The sequence below is a fragment of the Tachysurus fulvidraco genome, chromosome 1, assembly GCF_022655615.1.
Source record: "Tachysurus fulvidraco isolate hzauxx_2018 chromosome 1, HZAU_PFXX_2.0, whole genome shotgun sequence".
In the NCBI taxonomy this organism is placed as follows: domain Eukaryota; kingdom Metazoa; phylum Chordata; class Actinopteri; order Siluriformes; family Bagridae; genus Tachysurus; species Tachysurus fulvidraco.
In genome coordinates this window covers 41,351,409-41,368,374 of record NC_062518.1, presented here as the reverse complement: position 1 = coordinate 41,368,374, position 16,966 = coordinate 41,351,409, and the positions used below count along the sequence as shown (strand labels likewise).

The window sequence follows — 16,966 nt, the reverse complement described above, 5'->3', positions numbered from 1 at the left end:
GTGACTCAGGCAGCAGTGGCAAGGAAAAACTCCCTTAAATTGGTAAAGGAAGAAACCTTGAGAGGAACCGGACTCAAAGGGGAACCCATCCTCATATGGGTGACACTGGGGGTGAGATTACAAATATACAGTCAAATAAGTGTTGAATTGGTGTAAGGATCACATGGACTTCAGATCTCCACTTGGTATTATAGAGTCCAACTGGAGCTGGTAGATCTGTAGATGTATAGGGATTTTCATTATAATTTTTTTCATTCATAACTTTATGGGATGTATTATGTGCGCATGTACGCCTGACTAAAGAGGTAAAGAGCTAAATAAGAAAACGCTCTACCACCTTTAGTAGACTTAGATATTCTGGGAACTACCAGAAGTCCTGAGTTTTGTGATCTCAGAGAGCGTGAAGGATTGTAACATGTTAGAAGACTAGTTAGATACATGGGAGCTAAACCATTAAGAGCCTTGTACACAAGTAGCAGCAGTTTGTAGTCAATTCTAAACTGAACAGGTAGCCAGTGTAGAGATGATAAAATTGGGGTTATATGGTCATACTTTCTTGTCCTAGTGAGAACTCTGGCAGCTGCATTTTGGAATAACTGTAGCCTATTTATTAAAGATGCAGGACAACCACCTAGTAAATGCATTACAATGGTCCAGTCTAGAGGTCATGAAGGCATGAACTAGCTTCTCAGCATCAGATACAGACAGGATGTTTCTCAGTGTAGCGCCCCTAGCGTTACCGGCTAATATGGGGTGGCTAACCTGAGCTCTTTTAAATAAATATCTAACAATATTAAGCCTAATCAATTCGTCTCATCTTTACCTTGAGTGTGGGTTCTATTTATAATTAAATATATCAACAGGTACCGAGAAAAATGAAACACACTAAATACTATATATATCTAATAATAATCTAGAATTTTTATTCTGTTAATTCTTATTTCTTTTATTATTCGTTATTTCCTTTATCATTAATTATGTTTACCTTCTGCTCTATGTTTTTGTTCTGTAAAGCTGCTTTGAGACAATGTCTATTGTAAAAAGCGCTATACAAATAAACTTGAATTGAATTGAAATACAGACACAACACAATTTACACAATATGAACAGTTTACTGAAGTGTGGTCAAATAAAATTCTGTGCAGATTGCGTTCAAAAATCAAGGTCAAGTTTAAATGAAAAATATCAATAACATCCAATTATTACTTAAACTTGTCACAAAATAAATAATAAAAGCCGGTGTGACACCGAAATCTGTGACCTATCGTATGTTGTGACCTTAGAGGGCGCTGTTGCTAAAATGCAGCTTAAAATAGGTCGTCTAGAGACGTTCGCTACGTAACAAGAGTAAATGCAAAATCTTGCGTAAATCTTGTTGCGAGAACGCGCCAAGCGCCGTGAACGTTACATTCAACGCGCGTGCCGTCGTGCTGCAAACAGTTGCATGCGCATTGAACTAAAGACTCATTTACAGTACTTAAAAAAACAAAGCTATTCAAATGCTTTTGCATTCTGTTTTCATGATTGCTTTTTTTTAACTACCCTGAAAGTCATTTATTAATTAAGGCTAAAAAAATGTAGTCAGATGCTGATGATCATGATTATTATTATTATTATTATTATTATTATTATTACATATTTGAATTAAACAAACTTACAGCACGGTCACCAAATATGATAAGGCATTAGGTTATCAGAATCCGTTACTTCCCTCTATTTCACACCAAATTGAATTGAATGTTCTCCATATTCACTCTGGTGATGCCTAACACCCTCTATAGTATATCCTGAAAAGGATTTGGGTCTCATGTGAACAGAAACAAAATTACAGATAGAATAGAGGGAGGTAACGGATTCTGATAACCTGTAATGCCTTAGCATATTTTGTGACCGTGCTGTAGGTTTGTTTCTGTTCACATGAGACCCAAATCCTTTTCAGGATATACTATAGAGGGTGTTAGGCATCACCAGAGTGAATATGGAGAACATTCAATTCAATTTGGTGTGAAATAGAGGGAAGTAACGGATTCTGATAACCTAATGCCTTATCATATTTGGTGACCGTGCTGTAAGTTTGTTTAATTCAAATTTGTAATAATAATAATAATAATAATAATAATAATAATAATAATAATAAGCATCTGACTACATTTTTTTAGCCTTAATTAATAAATGACTTTCAGGGTAGTTAAAAAAAAAAGCAATCATGAAAACAGAATGCAAAAGCATTTGAATAGCTTTGTTTTTTTAAGTACTGTAAATGAGTCTTTAGTTCAATGCGCATGCAACTGTTTGCAGCACGACGGCACGCGCGTTGAATGTAACGTTCACGGCGCTTGGCGCGTTCTCGCAACAAGATTTACGCAAGATTTTGCATTTACTCTTGTTACGTAGCGAACGTCTCTAGACGACCTATTTTAAGCTGCATTTTAGCAACAGCGCCCTCTAAGGTCACAACATACGATAGGTCACAGATTTCGGTGTCACACCGGCAAAAGTAAATGAAAACTGTACTCAGTCTACCAGTTGCAGGCCTGTACGTAGCTGGGGTTCGTAGAGACCAAAACAAAATGGCTACTTCACCACGAGGGCAACAAACGGAAAATAGTACCTTGATGAAGATGGTTTGTGCTCCTTACACGCGTCAGAAAGAAAAAGGGCGCTGAAGAACTCCGTTAGCCAAGTTCATGCACATGGCGCAGTAATCCACCACTTAAAATATCCGTTCGTTAGAGGCGATGTCAACGTCTTTGCGATGTCTTTACCACTCCAAACCGAAACTATCACTTCTAAGGGTTCGGGTTGAACACCTAATTAGCTTCGTTACACTAATTAAAGAACAGGACGTACTTTTTAGTGCAGCAGCTCCATTGTCTTACTCTTCCTCCTTTTTCTCTCTCGCGCTCTCTCTCTGCTTCACCATGCACGCGCGCACCCAGCATGCACCCATCATCATATGACACAAACTTAATAAAACTTAAACAAAATATCAGTTCTTTTTAAATTATTTTTAACAGCATATGTATATTATTTAACTAAAAAAATGTAACAAATAATTAATTATTTTTATAATTACGGTTATCTTATACAGGTATCACGTGACTCATTACTGGCCAATGAATTTTAACTTACACAACATTCAATTGGACAACTATTTATATGGAACATAAACAATTGGGTTTTGCATAAATGCATAAATCTAAAACAAACACCCATAACTTTATCTGGGTTACATCAGCTTGGCAATATTTCTAAGGTGGAAGAAGGCTGTTTTTGTAGTATGGGCGATATGATTTACAAAAGACAGGTTGCTGTCTAGTATAACACCAAGGTCTTTCACTGTTGAGCTACTAGTAACAGTACATCCCTCTAAGTGAAAGTTAAATTGTGAAAGTTTCTGTGTACAGGTTTTTGGGCCTATAAGTATTATTTCTGTCTTATCAGAGTTTCACAACAGAAAATTACAACTCATCCAGTCTTTTATCTCTCTAAGGCATTGAATTAATTTGGACACTTTGGCTATTTCATCTGGTTTTGATGAGATATATAACTGTGTATCGTCAGCATAGCAGTTGAAACTAATCCCATGTCTTCTAACAATGTTCCCTAATGGAAGCATGTATATCAAGAAAAGCAGAGGTCCTAGAACTGATCCTTGAGGGACCCCATGGTTAACTGGTAATAAACTGGAGGATTCACCATTTAATTCTACAAAATGGTATCGATCAGACAGGTACTGTAGGATCTAAACCGTGAATCTTAAAGCCTGTCCATATATACCTGTGTAATTTTGTAAGCGATCTAGGAGAATGTTGTGGTCTATAGTGTCGAATGCAGCACTAAGGTCAAGTAGAACTAATAGTGACATACAGTCTTGGTCCGAAGCTAAGAACAAGTCATTTGTAACTTTAACAAGTGCTGTTAAAGTTAAAGTTACAAATGTGCTGTGATGGTGCCTGAAACCTGACTGAAACTCTTTAAAGATATTGTTCTCCTGTAAGAAGGAGCTCAGTTGAACAAAAACAACCTTTTCTAGTATTTTAGACATAAATGGAAGAAATGTGAAACAGGTCTGTAATTTGATAGTACATTTGGATCTAAATTAGGTTTCTTAATGAGTGGCCTAATGACTGCCAACTTGAAAGATTTAGGGACGTAACCTAAAGATAGCGAGGAGTTAATAATATTAAGAAGAGGCTCACCAGCTTTATGTAACACTTCTTTCAGTAATTTAGTTGGAATGGGGTCTAGTGAACAAGTTGTTGATTTAGATGTGGTAACAAGTTTATCTAACTCTTCCTGTCCTGTACTTGTAAAGCACTGTAGTTTTGTGTGTCTAGAGCCTTAAGTGAGACTGGGTCACTAGTTGCTCTCATATGTTGAGCGTCACCTATTTTATTCCTGATACTTTCGATTTTATCAGTGAAGAATCTCATAAAATCCTCACTACTGAACTGGGATGGAATAGTGTGTTCAGATTTCTGGTTTTTTTGTTAAACTAAAAGTTTAACAAAAAAAGTTTCAAAGTTAACCAATAAGACTGAAAGAAAATTTGTAAATTCTCGAAGAAAATTGGTGTAGAGCCCTGGGGGTCTGTACACGGTCGCTAGAGCGTGTACATCATGGATCTCAGGGATCTCTTCGTGTGCATGTGTGGTAGTATAACATTAAGGACGAGCACTTCAAAAGAATTAAATCTACTATACTGTGTTCTCTGGGTAGCAGTGAGGTAATCACTAAAGATAATGGCGACACCACCTCCATGACCAGTCAGACAAGGCTCATGCTTATAAATATATCCTGATGGTGTAGACTCATTTAGACCGATGTAGTCATTTGGTTTAACCCAAGTTTCGGTAAGGCAAAGTGCAGTAAGGCTATTTTCTGAGATGATTTCATTTACAATAAGTGCTTTGGGTGTAAGCGATCTAATGTTCAGAAGCCCAAACTTTAGGAACTGTTTTTGTTTGTTTCTATGGCATTTTTCTGGTCTAATTACAGTAAGATTATTTCGAGAACTTCTCACGTATTTACTTTTTGATCTCACTGCTCGGGGAACAGACACAGTTTCTATAGGTTCAGCTATGTGTGAGCTATGCATTTGTGTCAACATGTTGAGGTGAAAGATGACTATTGAAATTTAAATTTAAGGAGTAGTTTACCAGTCAGAAGGTGTGCAGCGCCCTGGAGATGTGGTCTGAGAGGATCTCCGCTCCAACTCTGCTGGGGTGCAGGCCGTCAGCATGGAACAGGCTAGGACGCTCCCAGAAAACATTCCAGTTATCAAATCACATAATTTGTGATAGAATGCAAATTAGCATTTAAAAAGTTTATTTTTTTTTAAATTAAAAACAAACTTATTTATCAAATCTATGTATGTTGAGTTAAATCTAGAAAATGCTAAAATGTGAAACCCGTGTGAAAAGGGTTGTGTTAAAGCATGAAACATTATTGTGGTTTGGTTTCTGTTCGAGATGAGCAGTGTGGTTTTAACCTGTGAGAAATTAGGAAATGCTGTCATTCACATTCTCAGTAAAGCCAAAATTAAAATTAAAATGCAAAACTTGCATTTTCCTACTACTGCTATTTTCTATAGTATTTGCCATGGTTTTCAAGTCATGTCAACAAGCTTTTATTGTCATATCACAATATATAGCTGATGCAGTACATTGTGAATGAAGTCAAATCAAGTCAAGTCCAGAAAAGCTTTTATTGTCAATGGGAGCAAAATTACAAATCATAAAGGAGTACAAAAAGGCAACAAACACTTACAATAAACAACACCAATCATAATCTCTCTCTCTCTCTCTCTCTCTCTCTCTCTCTCTCTCTCTCTCTCTCTCTCTCTCTCTCTCTCACACACACACACACACACACAGACACACACACACAAATTAATAAATGGAAATTGAACAAATACTTTGTATTTGGTTAAATTGTGGTCCACAACAACACCCCCATTATTTTGTTGTTGTTGTTGTTGTTGGGAGGGGTGTCCCCGCTTTTTTTTTTTTTTTTGAGGAGGGGGTGCTTTGCGGGTGCGCTGGGGAGGTGGAGATGTCATCATACCTGCCTGTCTTCAAAACTTGAGAGCCCTGCGATTTTATGCGTGCAAGGGTATGATAGTGTGTGTGTGAGAGTATGAATTTATGCATGTGAGGGTATGATAGTGTGTGTGAGCATGTGAGAGTATAGTTGTATATGTGCGAGGTCATTACAGAACGTGTGTGAGGAAGTATGTATTATGGCCTAAACGGCCTCTCATACCTTAGTATTAGTAAATCCACATTCATGGCATTGCATTTTTTTGCTTGCAGTACCGTGCAGAGCCACTAGGACACACAGTACAGTTGAGCTCAAATGTGCAGATACTAAATTATGAACATTTTTATAAATGACTCTAATTTTTAAAAAAAACTTTTTTGAATATGACGCTTTAAATTATACAAAAGGCACAATATGCTCCTGTCCTACCTAATAATCTGTTCTTGTTGTCTTTTGAGCTGTAAATACAGTCCTGCTGCTGATCCTAACACACTTTTACTGCTGTAACTCCACTCACCCTTGGACCTGCTGGTCTGCTGTTGATGTTCTATGATCGCTCTGCACCTTCTAGCTTTCTGCATTATGACTCACCTCCTGCTACTGTAGATAATCTCATCTGTATATCCTGTAGATGTGCACTGTGCCAAAACAGTTTATGTCCACAATTCACCTACCTGCTTTACTTAGTGATCCTATGTGAAAACCACACAAACTACAAATTAGCACAGCCAGTCAAATCACATAATTTGTGCTAGAATTCCAAATAAGCATTTAAAAAGTTTATTTTTTAAAATTAAAAACTTTATACAAAATTATTGTTCAAAGCTATGTATGTTGAGTTAAATCTAGAAAACGTTGTGAAAAGGGTCGTGTTAAAGCATGAAACATTATTGTGGTTTGGTTTCTGTTGGAGATGAGCAGTGTGGCTTTAACCTGTGAGAAATTAGGAAATGCTATCATTTACATTCTCAGTAAAGCCAAAATTAAAATTAAAATGCAAAACCTGCATTTTCCTACTACTGCTATTTTCTATAGTATTTGCCATGGTTTTCAAGTCATTTCAACAAGCATTTATTGTCATATCACAATATATAGCTGATGCAGTACATTGTGAATGAAGTCAAATCAAGTCAAGTCCAGAAAAGCTTTTATTGTCAATTCAACCATATATGAGACAACATTTCTCCAGGACCATGGTGCTACATAAAACAAAGACAGAGCTAAGGACTTTAGTAAGTAGTCCTAGCCACATATAGTGCATCTGTGCAACCTGGTGCAAATAGCATAGAGTAAGACAAGACAAAAAATAGTGCAAACAAAAAATAAGACATTTCACCAAAAACAATACACAAAGACAATACACAAAAACAGTGCAGACCAGTACTGTATGTCCAATCAATATTGCATGTGCAGAAATACTGGAATGAACATTAGTATTATAGCAGCAGTTACATGAGGTAATGTATAGTGCAAAACAGCAATCAACTGAAAAGTGGAAGACAGCATGTGCAAAGAGCAAAAACAGTGTGTAAAACAGCATGTAAGCAGTGTTATATGGTGGTGCTGTAGACATGGAAGTCATTGCAGTCCATACAGTTTATTGTGCATGTGTGTATGTGTTTGTGTGTGTGTGTGTGTGTGTGTGTGTGTGTGTGTGTGTGTGTGTGTGTGTGTGTGTGTGTGTGTATCGTGCTCAATACAGTTCAGTTCAGTTATTGAGGATTCTGCTGGCTTGTGGAAAGAAACTAATCCACAGTCTGATCGTCAGGGCCCAAATGCTTCGGTACCTTTTTGCAGACAACAGGACCGTGAAGAGTGTGTGTGAGGAATGTGTGGGGTCATCCACAATGCTATTGGCTTTGCGAATGTAGTGTGTGGTGTAAATGACCATGATAAAGGGAAGAAAGACTCACTATCTCAGAAAGCTGTCCTCACTATCCAGGTCTTGCGATCTGAGATGATGCAGTTCCCAAACCAGACAGTGATGCAGGTGCTCAGGATGCTCTCAATGGTCCCTCTGTAGAACATAGCCAGGATGGGTGGAGGGAGATAGGCTTTACTTAGGCTTCGTAAGAAATAGAGACACTGCTGTACTATCTTTGTGATGGAGCTGGTGTTGAGTGACCAGGTGAAACTCTCCGCTAGATGAACACCAAGAAATTGGGTGATTTTTACAATATCTGCCGATGATCTCTCAATGTACAGTGGAGAGTGGTTTTATCAACATTCAGAGACAGGTTGTTGGCTACGTGAAATGTAGGGGCTACAGTGAGGTTGGTAACTGGGTCTTGATGTGCCTCATGACGAGCTTCTTGAAGCGTTTCATTACAATGGGTGTGAGTTTGTTAGTTATAATAGTCATTGAGGCATGACACATGCATACTTCTTTGTGACGGGAACAATGGTGGTTGTCTTGAGGCACATAGGAACAACAGTGCTACTCATGGAAATGTTAAAGATGTCAGTGAAGACATCTTCTAGCTGTTAAGCGCATTCTCCGTTCTTAGGGCCACCTTGCCCCCTGTTCTGAATGCTTGGTCTCTAGTCTTTAGAAGCACACGCACTTTAGCAGTCATCCACAGCTTCTGGTTGGAGCATGTGGTGATGGTCTTGATGACGGTCACATCATCAATGCACTTGCAGATGTAGTTGGCCACTGATGCTGTGTACTCCTCCAAGTTGACGGCATCATCGATGCTTACAGCCTCCCTGAAGATGTTCCAGACAGTGCACTCAAAGCAGTCCTGCAGAGCAGAGATGGCTCCTGCTGACCAGGTTTTCACCTGCTTCAGAACCGGTGTAGTGCATCTGACACGTGGTCTGTATGCTGAAATTAGCATAACAGAGATGTGGTCTAAGTAGCCGAGGTGGGGGCGGGGCTCTGCACGATACGCACCAGGGTTGTTTGTGTAAACAAGATCCAGCATGTTTTCCCCTCTTGTTGCAAAATCCACATACTGATGCAATCTAGGGAGCACTGATATGAGATTTGCATGATTAAAATCTCCGGCGATGATAAACAGTTTGTTGGGGTGAGCATTTTGCAGATCGCTAATAGCCCCATAGAGTTCACATAGAGCCTCTTTAGCATTAGTGCTGGTGGTAAAGCACACTCCAACACTGAAAGATTGTGGTGAATTCCTGTGGTAAATAAAATGGCCTGCATCTAACAGTCACAATCTCTACTTGCGATGAGCAGTAACTAGATTCAAGCACAGAGTTCTTGCACCATTCTGTGTTGATGTAAACACACATACCACCACTAGCAAATGGTCTGGCTAAAAAACATAAATAGCACCATTTTCTATCCAGAGTGGTCTACTTTTATGTGAGATCATGTGTAACCTAGTGTCTAAACAGTGTGAGACACATATCAGTGCAAACAGACAATACAAAACACTACAGGACAAATACACAAGATAGCACTGTCCAGTGTACATACTTTATATTGTACAGAACATTGTGCAAAAATAGAGGGTTGTAATCAAGAGGGTTCCTGCAAAGATATGTACGCTTATGTTATAGAAGCAGATGGATGAGGTAAATAAAGTTTGCAAAACAGCAATTAAATGAATGTGCAAGTGTTTGTGTGTGCACATGCGTGTATGTGTGTGTGTTTGTGTTTGTCTACCCTTACTCAATAAAATGAGTTTATAACAAGAGGAACATAACGTTAGATGTCAGTGTAGCCTCTATAAGTTTTATCTTACAGTATAACTTTTTTTGAGTAATTATGCTCTTAAATGATACATTATTACTTGCTGCCACAAATTGGCCCCTAAATACAAACAGCTCAGTATAGAAATAACATTAAAAGTGACCATACCAGAATTAATCAGGAACAAGTCCAATAACTTAATCTTGGCTTCCTGCACTTTTACCTCTGCCTTGAATTATGATAAAGCTTGTGTTTATTAAAAAATACATGTGGGTTCACTCACCTGTTTCCTGTCTCATCAGAAATGGACAGATATAACACATAGACAACAACATTCAGAGCATTTGACCATGAAACAATATAGTTTCCCCCTTAGAAAAGGTTTATAACTTACATCTCATTTCAGGCCCTGGACTAACAGCTCTAACAGTAAAACTGATGATCTGTAAAAACACACACACAGCACACAGCAGAATGTTTACTTATATTCTGATCAGTTGCTGTTATTAATGTTAGCCAAGACTCTTTAGTCCCTTCTGTAGAAACCACAACAGCTCTCTCTCTCTCTCTCTCTCTCTCTCTCTCTCTCTCTCTCTCTCTCTCTCTCTGTCACTATTCCTATGTCCTCTTTCACTATTTTTGGACTCCTCTGTATTTGTCTATGTGGGGAGATTCTTCATATTCTATTACCACAATGCATATTATGAGCTAAATATATTTTATTGGTAACATTCATTCATTCATTCATTCACTCATTTTCTACCGCTTATCCGAACTTCTCGGGTCACGGGGAGCGTCATCCGGCAAAGAGGCAGATACACCCTGGACGGAGTGCCAACCCAACGCAGGGCTAACACACACACACTATCATTCACTCACACACTACAGACAATTTCTCAGAGATGCCAATCAACCTACCATGCATGTCTTTGGACCACGAGAGGAAACCGGAGTACCCGGAGGAAACCCCCAAGGCACAGGGAGAACATGCGGCGAACGTGTTAACCACTAAGCCTTATTGGTAACAATGTGTTGTAAATAATGAACCTTAATAATGGTCTTGACTCAACAGCATGAATTTACATTTGAACTCTCTCTCTCTCTCTCTCTCTCTCTCTCTCTCTCTCTCTCTCTCTCTCTCTCTCTCTCTCTGAAGTGTGAAGTGTTTAAGAGTACAGGAAGTGTCGAGGCATTAACACAGACACTTGTGGTTCAGTCAGTCAGACAGTCATCAGTTGGCCAGGATGGAGCTCCGTCCACTCTGTGAGATGTTCTGTGAGTAAATGTTTACTGTGAGTCTTCATTAGTGGTGAATTAAGTTTTGTTTTAACAAAATGATTGTTTGAACAAACCTAATTTCATCTTCTGTGTGATTTTTTAATTTGTCTATAGCTAAGGTCTGATATTGAATTTAGAGTGAAATTAAATTTAGCAGTTTATGGTATGTTTAGCTTTGAGCAAAGTGATTTTATTTGTAAAATATTAAATAGTCATTAAACAAACACTGTTTTCAGTAATTGTATCCTGGTGTCTCTCACATGTGCAGAACATTACAGCTGATTATTTTAACTGCTGTTATACATTCATACACTGTATTTGTTTAGGATTTTAAATTGTGTACTTTATTCTACATTTCTTTGGAGATCTTTTCTGCACTCTGTAAAGAGAAGAAAGTTGATCTTGTAGATGTACAATGTGCGAGGAGACTGTGCCAAGCAAAGAGGAAATCAAATGTCAGTTTCTAAATGAATGATATTTATATCAATAGCCATGGCACTGGGTTTAACAACAGAACATATTGGATGCTGTTTTTAATATATCTGTTTGGGGTTTAAGCAAACAGGAATCAAACAGGACAAGAATTAATAAAATTATATACTTTTGAATAGTAACAGTAAACCTCCATCATAGTGGGCCACATCACACCACATCACACCACACTGCTGTTCATTATTTTATTATCATCATAATAACTGCACACTAACAAGTGTTTTAGCTCTAAATGAACCTTAACTAATGTCTGTTTCTCTCTCTACCTTTAGTGCTGACTGAACTCATCCTCTGTACACAAACAGGTGATTTAGGTAAGTTACATTTATTAACCTTTTTTATTTATTCAAATAATTTTAATAACAAGTGACACATGTAATGTTAAACTGAGACCAGTGGAATGTAATGAATCTTTCTGATGTGACAAAGACTCAGTGGTGTTGTGATGGTGGGGCTTCGGGGGCTTAAGCCCCTCATGTACTGTCAAAAGTCCCTGGACTTTTGAGGACTGAAAACGTTTTACACCACAAATAAAGTACAAGATTTACACGTGCAATAAACCCGTATGTCCGTTAGCGCTTATTTTACACGTTCATTCCGCTATGTGCTGTTTTTAAACTTAGTTGTCGAGCTGTTAAACAGAACAGTTCTCATTCTGGTCAGCAGGTGGCACTGTTGTTAGTATACGGCTATTGTACAGTCGTTCTAGATGTATGCGTGCGAGATGCTGATGTGTCAACACTTGTCCTCAACCTCGATCAGAAGGTTAAAAGATCATGGAATAATGGAATGTCCATGACATATAAAGCTCAAATGCTCAGATTTATTTTAGCAAAATCCACTTGAATGATGTTCATTTTCCATTTGGGTGTGTGTGTGTATGTGGTTTCTGAAATACAACAAATAATAAATTCACTTAACAGGAATTTACAAGTGGTATAATAAAGTATACACCTAGACTAAGGTAACAAACAGTGAAATAGAACATATGCAGTAAAGGGTAAATTATTCACCATTGGCCAATATATGGCGCTATTACGGGCAATAACTTTAACACCTAACACAGGTAATCACGATAAATCCGATTAAACTTTATAAATAACGTATGTGTGTCTATATTCTAATATCTCAGCTTAACAACAAACATATACAGTGTTTAGCACGTTCGCCTCACACATCAAGGGTTGGGGTTCGATTCCTGCCTCAGCCTTGTGTGTGCGGAGTTTGCATGTTCTCCCCGTGCCTCGGGAGTTTCCTCCGGGTACTCCGGTTTCCTCCCCCGGTCCAATGCATGGTAGGTTGATTGGCACTCCATCCAAATGACGCCTGAGATAGGCACAGGCTCCCTGCACAGGCTCCCTGCACAGGCTCCCTGCACAGGCTCCCTGCACAGGCTCCCCGCACAGGCTCCCTGCACAGGCTCCCCGCACAGGCTCCCCCGAGGTAGTTTGGATAGAAAATGAGTGTGAGAGAGAGAGAGAGAAAGAGTGCTACCATGGGCGATTGCAACAATAAGATAACCTTTAATATGCAAATGTTATCATGACACATGACCCGAATTTAGTACACATATAAACGTGATGCTCACAATTATTAATGCACATAAATAGTTGCATAATGTGTTTCTTAACCATAAATAAATGTATCCGAACAAACAATAATTTGCCTCATCCGTAGCGACTGAACTAATTAGAACTTAGTCGTCATGAATACATTCATTTAGTACAGAGGTTCCCAAACTTTTCAGACCACGACACCCAAAATCAGACTGCTGACGACCCATGACCCCCCCTTTCTCCTCTCTGTGTTTTCCTCCAAAAGCTTGTGAGGATTTGTGATTTAGTTAAAGACTGACAGAGCTAAAACAAAAAGGAACACAATCTCTAAGCCAGGCTAATTTATTAACAAAATATGGACAAAAACAAATACATCCCATAACTGTGAAATGCTTACAGACAGAATACGAACAAGCGGCCTGTAACACGCGTACAGCGTTGGCTGGTGCCTTGGAACAATTATAACTTCATAACCACCGTTTCACTTTTGATCAAGTTTAGATCTCAAAAGAGACTCATCACTGTTTAGCAAAACACCAAATGTGCATCTAGCTAGCACATGTTGTTGTGCTGTAAATTGGGATTGACGCCGTCACTTAACTGTTGTAATTAATTGAAGCAAACAAAGTTTTATTTCCAGTTTATTTTAATTATCCTAAATTTATACTTGCATCATTACAACCTTTTTAACATATAAAAATTAAATAATAAATAAATAAATAAATAAATAAATAAATAAATAAATAAATAAATAAATAAAGTAAGTAAGTTTCTGGAAATCATCTCGCGATAGGGCACTCATGAGGTATGATATGACCATGATAGATTAGTAAATTAATGTGAGTATTTTTTCTTCCAAATTTGACTTTTTAGTTACTTAGAAATGGAAAATGACACTCACATGTGTTTTAAAAATAAAACAATGAAAGAAATTAAAGTTTGTAATAAGTAAATGAATATATTTTTAACCTTTAATTTAGTCGGCTCAAGCATCGAAAATCGGTCAGTCAGTGATGATCAGCAGCAGCCAGAAGATATGCTTACTGCTATCATTATAGTACTTGTCACCAAACCCTGTTTTGACTGTTTTATTTTTCAAAATATTAGCTCCAAGCAAACATTAAAACTATTTATGTGACATGTATCCCAGATTTGTACATCATATATATATATATATATATATATATATATATATATATATATATATATATATATATATATATATATATATATATATATACTACTTTCTAGATCAGTCTGTGAGGATAGGAGAAAAACAGAATTTTGAAATCTCAGGAGATGATGTAGGTAGAGCTTTGAAAGAAAAAGTGCGAAATTTTTGCCCAGAGGGCGTTTACACTTTTTTCAACACCTTTCTTATAAACCACGAGAAGCTGATTGCTTATTGGTCTGCACGGCCATGAACTTGTTTAGCTTTTAAACCATCTTGGTCCTGGCAGCTTGCATCTGTTAATGCAATGCTAGAAAATTACAGCGCTGTCTTACTCTGTCTTGAAGAAACTAGGACACGTGTCTGTTGGCCTCAGGATGTCATTGTGCAGGTTTGCTGTTTTCTACATGATGGTAATGTTTCTAAATTTACTGTCTATCATGGAGGCAATGGCTATATGTCAGGAACATAATATGAATGTGCAGTCTTCACTACCTTAACAAAAACAAAAGTGAATACATGTGTTTGTTGTTAATTGAACATGTGGTGCTGTTTGTGCTGATTTAGTAAACTTTGGCAATCTGAAGAGGCAATGTGTACTTCCCTTCTGTGGATCAGATTATTTGTGAGCTCAGTTTAAGTAGTTTTCAAGTGTAGGGGATAGTATCAGCATCCAGCAACAGATCCTGTCAGCATCTGTACATGTGAAAGATCCTTTAGTGCCCTCATATGTTTGAGGTGAAACATAGTTCAGGAGAGACTCCACAGCCTTGCCGTCTTGTCAGCTGAAAAATAATCTGTTTATTAAATCGAGCCTGGAAGAGTAATCAACAGCTTTGCTAGACTCAAGTCAAGGAGACACACACTGAGTCCTCTACTTAAAATGAAACATATGACACAATGCAGTGTATATTTCACACTATGTTTGAATTTCTTTTTAAATGTTTTAACATATAGTAGTGTACCATATTGTTCATTTGGTATCTCTAATTACAGAGAGAGAGAGAGAGAGAGAGAGAGAGAGAGAGAGAGAGAGAGAGAGAGAGAGAGAGAGAGAGAGAGATTTTATTGAATGTTTACAAAAAAAGTGGAAAATAAAGTGGAAACTATTTCACATTAAACTGAGACCAGTTGAATGTACTGTTTCTTTCTGTTGGGTCAAAAAAGATTTTACTGTTTATAAATGCAAAGTTCATGAATGTCATTAAAATGTTTTTGTGCAGCTAGCTCCAGTTGAGATCTAATAAATTCACAGTCTCATTGAGAGCACTGCTGACCTCTTGTTTAATCTTGGGTACCTGACTAGTTTGGAGTCGTTTGTTTCGGCACCATTTGTCTCCCTTGGTTCGGTTCCTTAGCAAAATATAAAACCAGAAATTGTGCTTGTATTGACATCAAAACAGGTTGCAGAAAAAACTCTGGAGCATTTTATTGTGGTAAGAAAACAATCCAACCCAATGAAGCAACCTGCCAACCACAGCAATGCATAAAGCGAACTGTGTCACTTTACCTAGCATGTTTGGTTAGCTAACAGCAGGCATCACGAATAGTGTGTTATTGTATCTGGTAGATCTTCGGTGACAAAGAATTCTGTACATGAGCTTCTGATCTACTCTCTGACATTATGCTTTGTACTGTAACCATTCTGAGAAGTACAGGAGGTTATATATTGCACCAGGATGACAAAACATGTCGTCTGAGCTCAAACCTCATGTCTGGAGTTATCAGCAAGTTGAACTGAAATTATATATTGGCAATGAACATCACAATGGCACATGCACCATTCAAATATAAACTTAATGTAATCATGGGGGGGGGGGGGTCTTTTTGAGATAGACTACAGACTCTGTACTACGTTTAACAATTATTAAAAACAGGCAAGTGCAACCTAGCTAGCAGGTGAAGAACTCAAACAACAAAATCACCAGCTAACTTACTTTAAATGTGCAAGAACTATAGACCAATACAATAAGAGGCTTAAATAAACCCAAAACATAAGGCCACTTACAGTTCTCACAGACACGCATTTTATCAACTGGCTAGTTATCCTCCTGACAGTGACGGACCACGTCTTTCTCTCATTTCAGCCGTGTTGCTGAAGGGCGTTTGCGCTAGTAATGGCGAAGTGAAGCTGTCTTGAAGCAGTGAAGCTTTCAACCCAATTGTATCGGAAAAAGGTTCATTACTCGAAGCTTTTCCAAATCAGAGCTCGATGAGGACCTCTGCTGGTGAAAGTGCTATAGAATGTTCCACAACCAAACAACGTATTCGTTATAGAAGCAAAAATTAATGGATTGACAAATTAAGGAAAGATTAATAAATAAATGAATAAATATATTAAATACAATAATGTACGTCTTTATTGTATTTCTATAATTTACTATTTTACTTTTAATTACAATGTACTTTGTTTAAATCTAACTTTTTGTACTATTTGTATGCAGCACAGCTGCAAATGCTTTGGTAATACAAATGTACAGTTTTTGTCATGCCAATAAAGCACACTTAAATTTAAATTAAGAGAGAGAGAGCGAGAGAGAGAGAGAGAGACTTTGTTCCTATTTTGATAATAAATAAAATAACAGCAGTGTAAGTGGCTTTGGACTTTCATTTGTTTGAACCGTTGTTCATGTACAGCATTTGGCAGCATTTGTTCACGTGCAGGGTTGTGTGTGTGCGTGTGTATGCGGAACCTGTGTTCGGGATGAGATTGACCGGAGGAATTTATTTATGTTGCGCATGTTCACAACATGTGCTCCTTTTTCT

At 37.8% G+C, this 16,966-nt stretch overlaps 1 protein-coding gene across 1 annotated transcript in view; it reads left to right on the top strand.

Moving 5' to 3' along the window:
* The first annotated feature begins 11,751 nt into the window (after nt 1-11,751).
* LOC113645368 (titin-like) overlaps nt 11,752-16,966 on the top strand; it is a 1,056,738-nt gene continuing 1,051,523 nt past the window's right edge. The window contains exon 1 of the mRNA XM_047818848.1: nt 11,752-11,787. The gene's annotated coding sequence lies outside the window, so the exon portion shown is untranslated. The remainder of the gene's footprint in view (nt 11,788-16,966) is intronic.